Source organism: Lepus europaeus, chromosome 14 (genome assembly GCF_033115175.1).
Source record: "Lepus europaeus isolate LE1 chromosome 14, mLepTim1.pri, whole genome shotgun sequence".
NCBI lineage: Eukaryota > Metazoa > Chordata > Mammalia > Lagomorpha > Leporidae > Lepus > Lepus europaeus.
Genome location: NC_084840.1, coordinates 71834751 through 71850223, shown reverse-complemented (window position 1 = coordinate 71850223; position 15473 = coordinate 71834751).

The following is a 15473-nucleotide window of genomic DNA, read 5'->3' as shown; positions in this document are numbered from 1 at the left end:
TAGCAGATAACTAGTTACAAATAAGAAAACGTTCCTTAAAGCAGATGATAAAGTATTACCTTTTTAAGATGTATTGAGAATTTTACACAATAAAAGTTTTAAAAGTATTTTGACATAATTTAAATAGTACTATCAAGTTTATTTTTTATTCCAAGCGCTGATTCTGGAAAAATATTTTTTAAAAATCCCCAAATTGGACTGTTCTGCCACATAAAACAGTTTCCTGGAGTTTATGCATAATTGAATTAGCCCCTCAATTTACTTGTCAGTGCTTGTTGACTACATGATTCTGAACCTACTAGGTGGATCTATGGTGGAGTGATAAAGTTTTTCTGTCCTAGCATAAATGCTATTATAGGTTAAATTTCAAGTAACTGCATTTTTGTTGGATTAAGTCATTCCTGAATTAAGTAATGCACAAAAATATGAGGTACTTATTCCATTAAGGCAAATGATGAACATTTTTTAATAATTTATTTATTTGTTTGAAAGTCAGAGTTACACAGAGAGAGAAGAAGAGGCAGAGAGAGAGAGAGAGAGAGAGAGAGAGAGAGAGGTCTTCCATGTGCTGCTTCACTCCCCAGTTGGCTGCGATGGCCAGAGCTGTGCCGATCCGAAGCCAGGTGCCAGGAGTTTCTTCCAGGTCTCCCACGCGGGTGCAGGGGCCCAATGAGATGGTCCATCTTCTACTGTTTTCCCAGGCCATAGCAGAGAGCTGGATTGGAAGAGGAGCAGCTGGGACTAGAACCAGAGCCCATATGGGATGCCGGCATTACAGGCGGCAGCTTTACCCACTATGCCACAGCACCAGCCCCAGTGATGAACATTTTGAAGGGAAGCTTAGATGAAATAGTAGCATTGATTTTGATAACATTTCTAAATACTTCAGAAGACATAAAAATGTGCAAAGGATATTGCATAGGGCAAATGAGGAGAGAATGGATAAAAGTGAAAATGAGAACAAGGAGCACTGATCCAAATGCATTTGAAATCTATGGGATGTAAATAGAAAGGCTGCTGTCTTACATGCCCTGCAATAGAAAGATGTAATATCTAATTCTCTATTCAATGTGTCTTCAGTTCACCCAGAAACATTATCGGTAATTATGAGGAGAAAAATCACTCAGATTATGGAAATCCAGGCTCTGGCAAAAAGGCTTCTGTTATGATCCAACCTGGTTCATCCTGATGAAGGATCTGTGCCAGAAAAGAGAGGGCTTTTGTATTTCGAATCAGTGCTTTCTTCTCTTGTCTGCTATGTGATAGTGTTTTGTCTAATTGCAAACTTACCAGTATCATCCAAGAATTAGCAAGGATATTACATTTCTATAAAATAACCTCTCTCGTATCTGTGGAATTTTTCTTAGAGCACTGGTCATATAAATTCTTGTTGTAATTAATTTATTCATTTCTTTAGTTATTATAAGTCAAAAATTCCTCAACTCAATCTGTTACAAAATTTTTGACAATTTGCCACTTTTTAAAGAATAAATCTGTTTTTTAGTCTTGGTGACAGGCTAAAAACTAATTCAAAGGTAAATGTAAGTCAACACATTTGTAAACCTCACCAGCTTTCCTATTACCTTTTGTCACACATGGCACAACCCTCATAGTAAGACTGAGGTCTTTTTTTTTTCCATTTACATTCAGAATTGAGTAAATAATACTTCTAGAAGCATTTTTCAAGTTCATTTTGGCTGCTTTTTGTCTCCCCAAACTGCTTCAATATCATACATACATCACATCACAGGCCAGAGGTCCCTTCTGTCTTCAGAATCAGTCATTTCTAGATATTCCAGATTGAGAAATTCTCTAGAAAAAGCCAATATGTTATTCACTTCTCTATCATTGGCTTCTAGATTAACATCTGTGTTGCAGTGGCATGCACACTCCTCCAAAAAGCAAAGTAAAACAAAACAAAACACTAATAATATTTGGTTAGATTAATGGAGATATCAAGGAGGAAGGAATGGACCACCTTAGGAAGTTAAGAAAAACTTCCTATAAAAAATGAAGATTGAACGGAGATCTAAAAGAAAGAATTAACTGGCTGAAGAATAGAGAAAAGATAAAAATATAGATTTTCTGTCCAGTAAATTGAAACGAAAAGGTCCTATTGATTATCTTGTAGGGTTTAAGACAGTCATTCTTCACAGTACAATCAGCTGGGTCTAAGGTGTAATTCATGCTAATCTTTGGAGGGAGCCACTGATCTCCAACACTCAGTCATGTTTCTTTTGTAACAGTGTTTTTGTCCCAAGTGACAATCACACATATGCTGCCTTCCCCTGTCCTGTTTGATAAACCCAATTGTCCTCCTACTTTTACTGCCACTGTGACATTCTATTTCAGCAAAGTGTCTACAGTAATCTGAATTTGAACTCCCTTTTGGTTTTGCCGCTCTTCATATTCTGTACTAAGTTTCTGTGGGTTGATTCTGCTATCATCAGACAGAAATGTACATGTAGTCAAATACCTACTTATCAATATTTTTCCATGATTCTTAACCACATAACCCAAGATTCTCAACCACTTTTCTTTATTCAGTAGTTTCCTCACTAAACTCCTTCTTCCATTTCCTGGTGAATAAAGGCCAAAGATTTCTTCCTTGAAGACTCAGCCTAGCCCATCTGATAGGACGTAAGCTATTTGATAGTCTACGGATCTTGAGCACATATTTATCGTCCATGATTGAGTCTACAGTATGTAGGAGCAGGGTGATCTGAACTCGGCCATGCTTTTGAACAGCCAGCAAACACGAGAATGATCACTTATTATTTCAATAGGTAGAGAAAGCATTTGATAAAATACAATAGCCTTTCATGATGGAAATATTAAGCAAATTAGGTGTAGATGGAAGATTCATAAACACAATCAAGGCAATTTATGACAAACCTACAGCCAGCATCTTATTGGATGGGAAAAAGTTGGAAGAATTTGAACTAAGATCTGGAATGAGAAAAGGATGCCCACTTTCACCATTGCTATTCATTACAATCCTGGAATTATTAGCCAGAGCCATTAGGCAAGAAAAAGATATCAAAGGGATACAAATTGGAAAGCAGGAAGTGAAACTACCCCTATTTGCAGATGACATGATTCCATATACAAGGGATCCAAAAGGATCCAATAAGAGACTACTGGAACTCATAAAATAGTCTGGTAAAGTGGCAGGATATAAAATTAACACACAAAATCAATAGCCTTTGTACACACTGACAATGCCATGGCTGAGAAAGAACTTCTAAGATCAATCCCATTCACAATAGCTACAAAAAAATAAAAACCTTGATACAAATTTATCCAAGTATGTGAAAGATCTCTAGAATAAAGATTATAAAATATTAAAGAAAGAAATAAAAGACACAAAAAATGGAATTTTTTCACAGATTGGAAGAATTAATATCACCAAAATCTCCATACTATCAAAAAGAGTTCACAAATTCAATGCAATCCCAAATAATAACCAACAACATTCTTCTCAGATCTAGGAAAAAATAATGCTAAAAATCATATGGAAATACAAGGGACCCTGAATTCCTAAAGCAATCTTACACAACAAAACAAAGCCAGTAGCACCACAATACCAGATTCAAGACATACTACAGGGTGATTATAATCAATACAGCCTGGTACTGGCAAACAAAAATAATGTGTAGACCAATGGAACAGAATAGAGACTCCAGAAATCAATCCACACATCTATAATCCACTTATATTTCTGAGTTAAAATCAGTGCCTGGATCAAGGGCAGTCTCTTCAACAAATAGTGTTTGGAAAACTGTATCTCCTCATGCAGAAGAATGAAACAAGACCCCCTACCTCACATCTTACACAAAAATCCACTTGAAATGGATCAAGGACCTAAATTTATGACCTAATACCATCAATTACTGGAGAACATTGGGGCAACTCTGCAAGATATGGGCATAAGCAAAGACTTTGGAAAAGATCCCAGAAACAAAGGCAATCAAAGCCAAAATTAACAAATGGGATATGTCAAGCTGAGAAGTTTCTTCAATGCAAAAGAAACACTCAAAAAAGTGAAGAGGCAAATGACAGAATGGAAGAAAATATTTGTAAATTATGTAACTGATAAAGCATTAATACCTAGAATCTATACAGAGCTCAAGAAACTCAACAAGAAAGCAAAAAAAATTCAGTTAAGAAATGGACAAAGGACTTGAACAGATATTGTTCAAAAGAGGAATTTCAAATGTTCAACAGACACACAAAAATATTCTCAAGATCACTAGCCATCAGGGAAATGCAAATCAAAACCACAATGAAGTTTCACTACACCCCAATTAGAATGTCTTTCATACAGAAATCAACAAACATTAAATGCTGGCAAGGATGTAGGGGGAAAGGTACCCTAATCCACTGTTGATGGGAATGTAAACTGGTACAGCCATTATGGAAGATAGTATTGAGCTACCTCAGAAATTTGAAAAGACAGATACCATATATCCCAGCAATTCCACTCCTGGGAATTTACCCAAATAACATGAAATCTGTAGATAAAAGAAATACCTGAACCCTCATTTTCACTCTAGTTCAATTCACAATATTAAAGGCATGGAATTAACCTAGATATCCATCAACTGATGACTGGGTAAAGAAATTATGGCATATATGCACTATGGAATACTACTAAATGGGGGGGGGGAAAAGGAATCTTGTCTTTTGCAACAAAATGGCTGTAATTGGAAACCAGTATAGTTAATGAAATAAGCTAGTCCTCAAAAGACAAATACCATATGTTTTTCCTGATTTGTGGTAACTAATAGAGTACCTAAAAGTTAATATACAGGAGTGAAATTGACATTTTGAGATTTGATGATTGTTTATAGTTTTTATGTCAACTGTTGAAGAACAATGTTTTTTTCTTCACACTATTTGTTGAACTCTTTACTTAGTGTAGGGTTAATCTTATAAGTACAAAGTAAAGTAAAAACCAATCTTCGTAAAAATTATGAGAGAAAATGGAGGGAGGAGAAGGAAGGGATGGTGTGTGCAGGAGTGATGCAAGTATGTAAGTATCACTATGTTCTTAAATCTGTATATATGAAATTTATATACCTTAAATTAAAAAAATAAACATGCACACCCCTATCGACTTTGTTGTTCCAGGAAGATAGGAAATCTACTACAGTGGCATGTTCATGTGGAAGTACAGCCCCTCACATAAAGAATGAAGGAAGTACAGGGAAGAATGAACACATGTTTTGCCTCAATGAGACAAAACTACATTTCTGACTACAGGAAAAAAGTTAGTTCCAAATTTATCTCTGCTTTTCTTTGCAATGGAAGAAATCATTCTTGACTGATAAACAAAAATAGGATTTCTTATTCAAAAGTAGCCTCTGTTTTTTGCTGTGCTTATTTCAGTGATTTCAGTATACACATGTATCAGAAAAAAAGTGCTGACTCTGTTCTTTGTTTCAGGATCTAGGGATAACAACCATGGATAAAAACGAAGACATTCTGCCTTCAGGTACGTGTCAAATCGTTTCATAAACTTATACAGAATTTTGATTTGTAATATGGTAAAACATAAATAGAAAGCCAAACAGTGTTTAAAAGGATGAAAGGAATGGATTATGCTGAAAGAGAGCAAAGACTTTCTAGAAAATATGAATCCTAAATTGAGCTCTGAAGCAAGCAGGAATAAAGGTGAAGGAAAGGAAGAAGAACACTGAGAGGAGACATGCGGAAAGCATGCCGAAAGGTCTTCTGATAGCACTGAAAATTAGGAAGGAAAGCGGCAATTCCTGAAAAACAAAGTGTTAAGTAAAATGCTGTGCAAGGTAAAGTTGCAACATACATAAGGATAGGCATGCAGGACCTGACTAGCTCTATTTAGATTTATATTAATCTTGAGATCACTGGAAAAAAAACATTACATGCATTTTAAGCATATGGTTTTCCTTTTGAAAAGATTATGTTGGCTGCTCCCTGCAGAATGAATTAAGACTTCCATAAATGGCAACATGGTATATACATTATAAATATCCTCCAAAGTATGAAATGAAAACATAGCTGAATTTATAAAACTCTAGGTTCTTAAAAAAAAAAAAAAACAAAGGGAACAGAACACTGATATGGCCAACTTACATTAATGGTGCACCTTCCTGTAGAGGTTCGCCACTTTGTTTAACATAGAAGTCAGGTTTACTTGTTAAGAGAGAAGGACGGCCGGCGCCGCGGCTCACTAGGCTAATCCTCCGCCTTGCGGCGCCGGCACACCGGGTTCTAGTCCCGGTCGGGGCACCGATCCTGTCCCGGTTGCCCCTCTTCCAGGCCAGCTCTCTGCTGTGGCCAGGGAGTGCAGTGGAGGATGGCCCAAGTGCTTGGGCCCTGCACCCCATGGGAGACCAGGATAAGCACCTGGCTCCTGGCTTCGGATCAGCGCGGTGCGCCGGCCGCAGCGCGCTACCGCGGCGGCCATTGGAGGGTGAACCAACGGCAAAAGGAAGACCTTTCTCTCTGTCTCTCTCTCACTGTCCACTCTGCCTGTCAAAAAAAAAAAAAACAAAAAAGAGAGAAGGACAGCATATAGAGCCTAATATCTTTGGAATGGGTAAATGTGAAAATGGTAGTTCAAACACAGGAAAGTCATTGGAAAAACAGTATCGTGTTCCCAGGGTGTAATGAGTATTTTTAAAAATCTATTAGCAAGGCCAGCATTGTGGCAAAGTATATAAACCAGTTAGAGACCTGTTTGCTCTATTTCCACTTCCAATCCAGCTCCCTGCTAATGCACCTGGGAAAACAGTGGAGAATGACCCAAGTTCTTGGGCCCCTACCACCCACATGGGAGACCCAGAAGAAGCTCCTGGCTCCTGGTTCCTATCTTGGGTCTGACAAAGCCATGGCCAGTGAGGTCATTTGGGGAATAAACCAGCAGGTGGAAGATCTCTTTGTCTCTCGTCTCTCGTCTCTCATCTCTCGTCTCCCCTCTCCCCTCTCCCCTCTCCCCTATACCCTATACGCTCTCCCTTTCAAATAAATAAAATACCTTTTTTTTTTAAAAAAAAAAAGCCTATTAATAAATGGGAAGCCTAGATTACTTATTTCCGTACCGTAGGTCCTAGGAGAATATAAGCAGAATCTTATTTCTAACGTGTCTTTAGGTATATACGAACAGAATTCAATTTTAATTACTTAAGAAAGAAAAGAGTTCATTTAATGGTGAGTAAAGCACAAAGCATACTATCATTAAACATTAAATGAATTATAACTATAAGAAAATTTGTGAAATGTTGATATTTTATATATAAAAATTTTAAAATAGAGAAAAATCATCAAGCATATACTATCCAAAACAGAGTTGATATCACACAAATGCCATAATTCCTAATTTTTAAAAGAAAATAATTTGGAACCATAACACACATTCATTTTCATATGAAAGGTTCAGAATGTATAATTATAATATGACATAATTAAAAAATAAAGTATTAGCACACCATTATGCATAGCAGAAATGACTGCCACCTGTGATGCCAGCATCCCACATGGGTGCCAATTCTTGTTCAGCTGCCCTACTTCCAATCCAGCTCTGGGCTAATGGCCTGGGAAAAGCCGTGGAAGATTACCAAAGGTTTGGGCCCCTGCCACCCACATGAGAGACCTGGTTCCTGGCCCAGTTCTGACCACTGCAGCCATCTGAGGAGCAAACCAGCAGCTGGAAGATTCTCTCTCTCTCTCTCCCTCTGTGTGTGTGTTTGTGTGTTTCTCCCTCTCTCTCTGTAGCTCTGACTTAAAAAAACACAAGTAAATCTTTTTTAAGAAGAATCAACTCTTGTATTATGCATGGAGGTTACAACTCTCAAAGCTATCGATAGATGAGGCAGGCAAAAATAAGAATGCAGATTAATTATTTGAAGAAAGCATGTAGAATAAAATGATCTAAGGCTATATTTAACCCTTGAGGTGAACAACTAGAAATAATAGATTATTTGTAAGCACACATATAATATTTGAGAAAATGTATTAAGTAGCAACTCAGTTCCCAAAAATATTCAAATAATTAGTAGCAGTTAGAATCTATTTGACCAAATTATCTATAACTGAATAAATACTAAGAACATAACTTTGGAAATAAAAATTAATTTTTATAACTATTCAAAAATAATTTAAAATGCAAATAACAGATAAAATGTTTCATGTCAGGTTTTTCTGAATATATATTTTCAACTTTTAGCTCTAACAATTCTCCAACTGAACTCAAATGTGTAAATTATATGAAAGTATGCATACATATATTCCAAATACACACACACACATACACATACACATGTGAACACACATATACACACACAACACACAACCTGACGTCCTATTAACCAATGCAACACATTTTGAGTGTCTAACATCCTGAACAGAAAAGAGACTCCTTTTGAGGTGGGTTTAACTCCCATGCTGCATTTCCCTTCTAACCATTTGCTAATTCTTAACAGTACACAAGGAGAAGGTAAGTAGCTATTAGTAGATACTGTTCCTTATTCAACCTGCCATCTCAACTGTTCTCCGAAGAACAGTTGCATCCAGTTTGAGGCATGTGCCCAACATCAACTCCAGAGAAACAGTGCAAATATTCTACCCAGAGAGAGATAGGCCATAAAAATTGAAAATCTCTAAAGCAACTCCCAAAGAAATTAACTTTACTTGAAATGGTAGGTCAATAAGTTCAAGAATAAGCCTGCATGTTCCCATGGGGGAAAAAAAATAAGGCCTTGTTGAAAACAATGGGTATTTAACAATGGAGATTAGGAAAAATGTGTAGCACCTTCAGACCAAAAGATTTAACCAAAAAAAAAAAAAAAGATGCATAATTGAAAAAAACTAGGAAAACAGAATTAAGAAGACTCTTATGGGGGTTTTCCTAAAACTCTTTAAAAAATTATCTCAATTCCTGCAGGGGCTGGTTCTGTGGTGCAGTGGGCTGAACAAACACCTGAAACCCTGTCATCCCATAAGAGCACTGGCTGCTCCACTTCCCATCCAGCTCCCAGCTAATGTACCTGGGAAGGCAGAGAAGATGTCTCAGATACTTGGGCCTATGACAAACTGGAGAGTGAAAAGACAGAAAAAGATACCTTATGGATAAATCAGTATTGGGGAAAACAAGCAGGGTTGTGCTAGCAGATTAGATCTTCTTAAAAACAAAGTGAATATCACAGATGAATTTTTACAATGATAAAAGTCTGACCATCAGGAAAATATAAACAAGAATCAACACATATGCAACTAACAACGGATTCTTAAAATGCATGAAGCAAAACCTCTAGAATTAAAGGGAGAAATCACTAATCAACAATAGTTTAAGACTTCAATGTCTCTCTTGCAATAATACAAATTCACCAATTTGTGAATATTAGCACATTAAATAACTAATGGGTAAAAGAAGAGATCAATCAAAAGTAAACTAGAAATTATTTTGATACAAATGAAAATACAGCATGCCAAGATTTGTGAAATGTAGGCAAAGCAGTACTACAGGCAAATTGTGAGCTGTTCATGACTTACATTTAAAAAGGAGAGGGGCCATAATCTTTAGAACAGGGTTGGTCCACCATCTACTATGCTGGCATCCCCTGTGAGTACCTGTAGGAATCCCGACTACTCTACCTCCAATCTAATTCCCTATTAAAGCACCTGGGAAAAGAGTCGAAGCTAGCCCAAGTGCACAGACTACTGCCATCCATGAGGGAGACCCTGATGGACTTCCAGGCTCAGGCCTAGCCAGTGTAACCATTTGGGGAGTGGATCAGTAGATGGAAGATTTATCTCTCTGTGTGTTTCTCTCCCTCTCTCTTTGTAACTCTTTCAAAAAAATGAAAGCAACTTTAAAAAAAAAAGGAGAATTATTTCAAATCAGTAAGTCTTCTACTTTAAGATGTGTGAAAAAAGAGCAAATCAAACCTCAAAAATATGAATGAAAGAAATAATGATTACAGCAGAAATCAGTGAACTAAGAAGAGAAAAATAGAGAAAGAAAATAAGAAAAAGAAAAGTTAATTCTATGAAAGTATCAACAAAATTCATAAAACTATATTTAGACTGATCAATAAAACGGATAGAGGTCCAAACTACTAAAACCATACTGCACACAACAAAAATAAAAGAGTAAAATAGATATGAAATGAAGGGTTATGTTAATTTAAGAAACTTCTGACACAGGTGAAATAGAAAACCTGGACAGATTTATAACATATTAAATAGTAATTTTTTTTATTCCTTTTTTTTTTAATTTTTGACAGGCAGAGTGGACAGTAGAGGGAGACAGAGAGAAAGGTCTTCCTTTTGCCATTGGTTCACCCTCCAATGGCCGCCGCGGTAGTGCGCGGCGGCCGGCGCACCACGCTGATCCGATGGCAGGAGCCTGGTGCTTCTCCTGGTCTCCCATGGGGTGCAGGGTCCAAGCACTTGGGCCATCCTCCACTGCACTCCCTGGCCACAGCAGAGAGCTGGCCTGGAAGAGGGGCAACCGGGACAGGATCGGTGCCCCGACCTGGACTAGAACCCGGTGTGCCGGCGCCGCAAGGCGGAGGATTAGCCTAGTGAGCCGCGGCGCCGGCTAAATAGTAATTTTTAAAACTTTACAATGACAAACAGAGACCCAGATGACTTCACTGTTGTATTCTGAAAGACATTAAAAGAATTAGTAACATTTTTTATAAGCTCTTTCAGATCTAGAAAAGGGAATATTTACTCTATCCTATATGATAAGCACTACCTGATCTCAAAACAAGACAAGGGCCAGCACTGTGGCATAGCAGGTAAAGCTGCAGCCTGCAGTGCCAGCATCTCATAAGGGAGCTGGTTTGAGTCCCAGCTGCTCCACTTCCGATCCAGCTCTCTGCTATGGCCTGGGAAAGCAGTAGAAGATGGCCCAAGTCCTTGGTTCTCTGAACCTGCATGGGAGACCTGGAAGAAGCTCCTGGCTCCTGGTTTCGGACAGGCACAGTTCCAGCCATTGCAGCCAACTCTGGAGTGAACCAGCGGATGGAAGACCTCTCTCTCTCTGCCTATCCTTCTTTCTCTGTACACTTCTGACTTTCAAATAAATAAATAAATCTTAAAAAAAAAAAAAGAAAAACAAAGGCATCAAAAGAAAAGAACAGTACAGAACAGTAATACATTTTAATGGGAAATTTCTCAAGAAAATACTTACACTTGCAAACTGAATCCTAAGCTGGATCATACACTATGACCAACTCTATTCATGCCAGGATCACATAACTGGTTTAATAACCCAAACCATTTAGTGTGATAAACTATATCAATTTTAAAAGGGTAAAAAAACACATGAACATTTTAATGTGTGCAAAATGCAACCAAGAAAATCAAATATCATTTATGAGTTAAAAACTTCAATAAACTTGAATGTGAACTATTTCTAGTTATATACTACATTTACAAAACTTCCACCAGAAACATCATATTTGGTGGTGGAAGACTGAATGATATGATGACAAAAGTCTGTGTCATTTCTTTGTAATATTTTTCTGTAGGTTTTAACCTGAAACCTTAGACAAGAAAAGGAAATAACATACATTCATATTAGAAAATAAGAAGTAAATAGATCTCTATTTTCAAAGAACTTAATCTTGAATACAGAAAATCTTAAGGAATCCATTACTATTTTCTTATTCCATACCTATATTGCATGCTACTATAATTAAAAAAATGAGTTCTGCAATGTTGCAAGAAACAACAGGAAAATACAAAGTAATCAGCTGAATTTCTCTATATTAGTAATGAATGATCTGAAAAGGAAGTTATGAAAATAATCTAATTTATCCTAAAATCAAATAATAACACAGTTAAGCAAAGACATAACAGAAGTGTAATTTTGTTCTCTGAAATATATAAAACATCATCCATAGGGGAAAAAAAAATCATCCATAGAAATTAATGGTGGCCAGTGTATATACACTAAATTGATCCAAGAAAACAAATTGGTTACTAGCTAAGTATTTAAATCAACATCAGCCATATTTCAATTAAAAAAGGTCTGGAAATCTTCCAAAATGAGTTTAGTTAAACATTAAAAATGAAAGGAAAGATAAAGCAATTTCACAAAAAATAAAATTCATGTCATGACACTAACATAGAATTGATACAATTAGTATATAATGATGTTGCAAGAAATCAAATTTTTAGGATAATCTCAACTCTGAAGTTAAAATATTAATATCAAGAGTAGTAAACAAAGATAGCCTACTTGAACCAGCCAAAACCTAGAAAAACCATCATTAAATAGTCTTTCAAGTGATCAATGAATCTCAGTATTATGAAATGTATTATTATATTCACCACATTGCAAAAATTAAGCAATGTTCAATCTCAAGAATAATTAGAGTATCTGAAATCAGAGATGGTACCATTTCATAATCAAGACAGGTGGATTGAAATATTCACCAATAAAAAAATAGCCTCTGAAAAAATGATAGCTTGTAGATTGCAGGGTGAAAATATAAATTAATATAACTTCACTGTGCATTTGAAAAATATGGGAAAGCTAAAGAAATGCATAGTTTGTGTTCCAGAGAATTCTCTTAAAAACACGTTACCTGAGAAACTGAGATATGTTTATGAAGGTTACCAGAAGCTTTTTTTACATAATAAAAAAGTGAAATTGCTGACCAAGAGAGGATTATGTTAATAAAATGCAATATGTTGAAATAATTTAATAATGTATATTGATAATTTTAATCTACAGTAATCACAAACTAGAAAAATAGGTGTTCTTTGAGGTCTGTTTTCTTTTTTTAAACATTTGTTCATTTATTTGAAAGCAGAGTTACAGAGGCAGAGGCAGAGAGAGAGAGAGGTCTTCCATCTGCCGGTTCGCTCCCCAGATGGCCACGATGGCCAGAGCTTCGCCGATCCAAAGCCAGGAGCCAGGAGCTTCTTCCCAGTCTCCCATGTGGCTTCAGGGGCCCAAGGACTTCTACTGATTTCCCTGGAAATAGCAGAGAGCTTGATCAGAAGTGGAGCAGCCAGGTCTGGAACTGGCATCCATATGGGACGCCGGCACTGCAGGTGGCAGCTTTACCCGCTATGTCACAGCACCGGCCCACTGGCCTTCTTCTTGACAAGTGGATCTTGAGGCCAGGAGGGTACTGTAGATATGAGAAATATAAAGAGTGGAAATTATAGAAAGAATTACGAGGAAGCAGTAACATAGATTTTTGTTTTGTTTAAAGAATACTTATCTGAAAGCCAGACTGGGGGAGGGGGAGATCTTCCATCTGCTGGTTCAATCTCCAAATGGCCACTAAAGCCAAGGCTGGTTCAGGTGGAAGCCAGGAGCCCAGAGCTCCACCTGGATCTACTACGTGGGTAGCAGCATCTGCTGCTGTCTTCTTGGGCACAGTAAGGGAGCTGGATTAAACTAGTCACACTCCATGAGGCCTCTCCATGTTGTCTCCTCACATGTGTTACTTTCGGTTTCCTCAATTGAAGTGGCTTCTTTCCCTTGAGCAAGCATCCTACAATTGAGGGCAGAATCAAAGACATACCCCTATAATCTATCTCAGAAGTCACACATCATCATTACTGCTATATTCCATTGTTCAGATCAAAATAAAGTTCCCACCCAGATTTGCAGGAAAGGGGATACCAGCCATGACTCAGAAGTGTCAAAGTCACATGGCAGAAAGATGTAATTTGGAAAGGAAAGACAGTCATAGCCATTCAGGAAAGTAAAATCGGCTGAACCTCTCAATTGGCACAAACACATTTTTTAATGGAAAAAGCAATTTGAACAGTATAATTTTAGTTCTGTCCAGTACTTTAATATACATATAAATATTTAAACATCCATACATGTCTTTTAAGGAAAAAGGAATGCTGTAAAGATAAGAAATGTTCAACAAAGATGTTCTCTTTGGGGACGTGGCAGGGAGAAGTACACAATTGTGAAGGAGTACATGAGAAGCACACACGGTAATAAGAAAATGTCTCATTTCCTAAAATGAGTTGCATAGGTGTTCCTTATAGTACATTATTATGTGTGGGATGTAGATTACAAATTAGTTTGCATTTAGTGAGATATGGGATATTCTAGAAAGGAAAATGCCAATGATGCTTCCTAGGTGTGGTAAATATAGTGCTAAGCAGATGGTAATATCCTACACTAAAAGGGACACAGATATCATCATGGAGGAAAACAAAAAGGCCAACAGCAGATATAAACACAGAGGAACAGAAAAATACACAAGTACATATTTAAATGGATTCCATCAACCAAAGCTCTTGAGTCAGTCTTCTTTACTCAATGTGGTCCTACAAAGAAATCACACAAATCCTGGGAATCATTCAAAGAGATTTAAAATGCTGGTAGTTCAATAATACCATGTGATCACCACGGCAGTTCCACAAAATTTCTGCTTTAGTGAGCACTCAAAGAAACATAAATGGGTGTGTATTTCTTCAAAACTGTTTTATTGGAGCATACTTTCTGCTTAGTAGTTAATATGCTGCTTGGTAAACTAAAATTCTATGTAGGCATGCCTGGGTTCAAGTCTAAGCACAGATGCTATATTCGGCTTCTTGTGGATGCACACCCCAGGAGGGAGTAGTGATGGTTCAAGTAATTGGATCCCTGTGGGCGATCCAAATTGAGTTGGCTCCCAGGCCTTTGAGAGTCAACAAGGAGATGGCATGGGGGCTCTGTCTTTTTTCCTTTCTTCATCTCTCCCTTCTAAATACAATTGAAAAATTTAAAAACCGTTTTATTGACAACATGGCCAATATGTAGGTACTTATGTTTGATTGCATAAAGGTGATAATCATCCCCACAAAAATATATTTTTAGCACTAAGTATGATATTGAAAATTTTACTACCAGCAATTATTTCTTGTGGATAAAGCTGAAGATTTTAAAGCTTTCCTTTTAACTTGTAGAGGTGAAACAACACCTAATGTGATGATTCTTCATTTATAGAAGAATCACAATGATAGGCGCCAAAGATTAATGTCACCAAAGAATGACATTCAATGGGAAAAAGACTGAATATAGTGGCTCAAAGAAAAGGAATGCCACAGAATTCAGACAAAAGAAAGGATAAAGAACAAGTTTTTCCCCTTTCACAACTTTGCTGAAGGTAGACTGCTTTGCAACTGTAGCACAGTATTAACCTACATAGCTAGAGATATTTAAAATGGCCAGCTCAAATATATATATGGGAAACATTATTTATAAAAAAAATTAGTAATGCAGAAATACTGGATGAAAGGCTTCTTGGAAATCTATTTCAAGTGATACACACACATTTAGGAAATCAACCATGTAACCAATACAAAGTTGTATGAACTATTATGTTGCTTTAAAAAAAAAAAAGGAGGAGTTGAGAATCCATTATGTAGGTCAGATATCAGTATTAATTGGTTTCAAAGGGGATTGTGCTTTAAAATAGAAGCCATCCTTTAGAGAAAATAAAGATATTTGTTCTGTT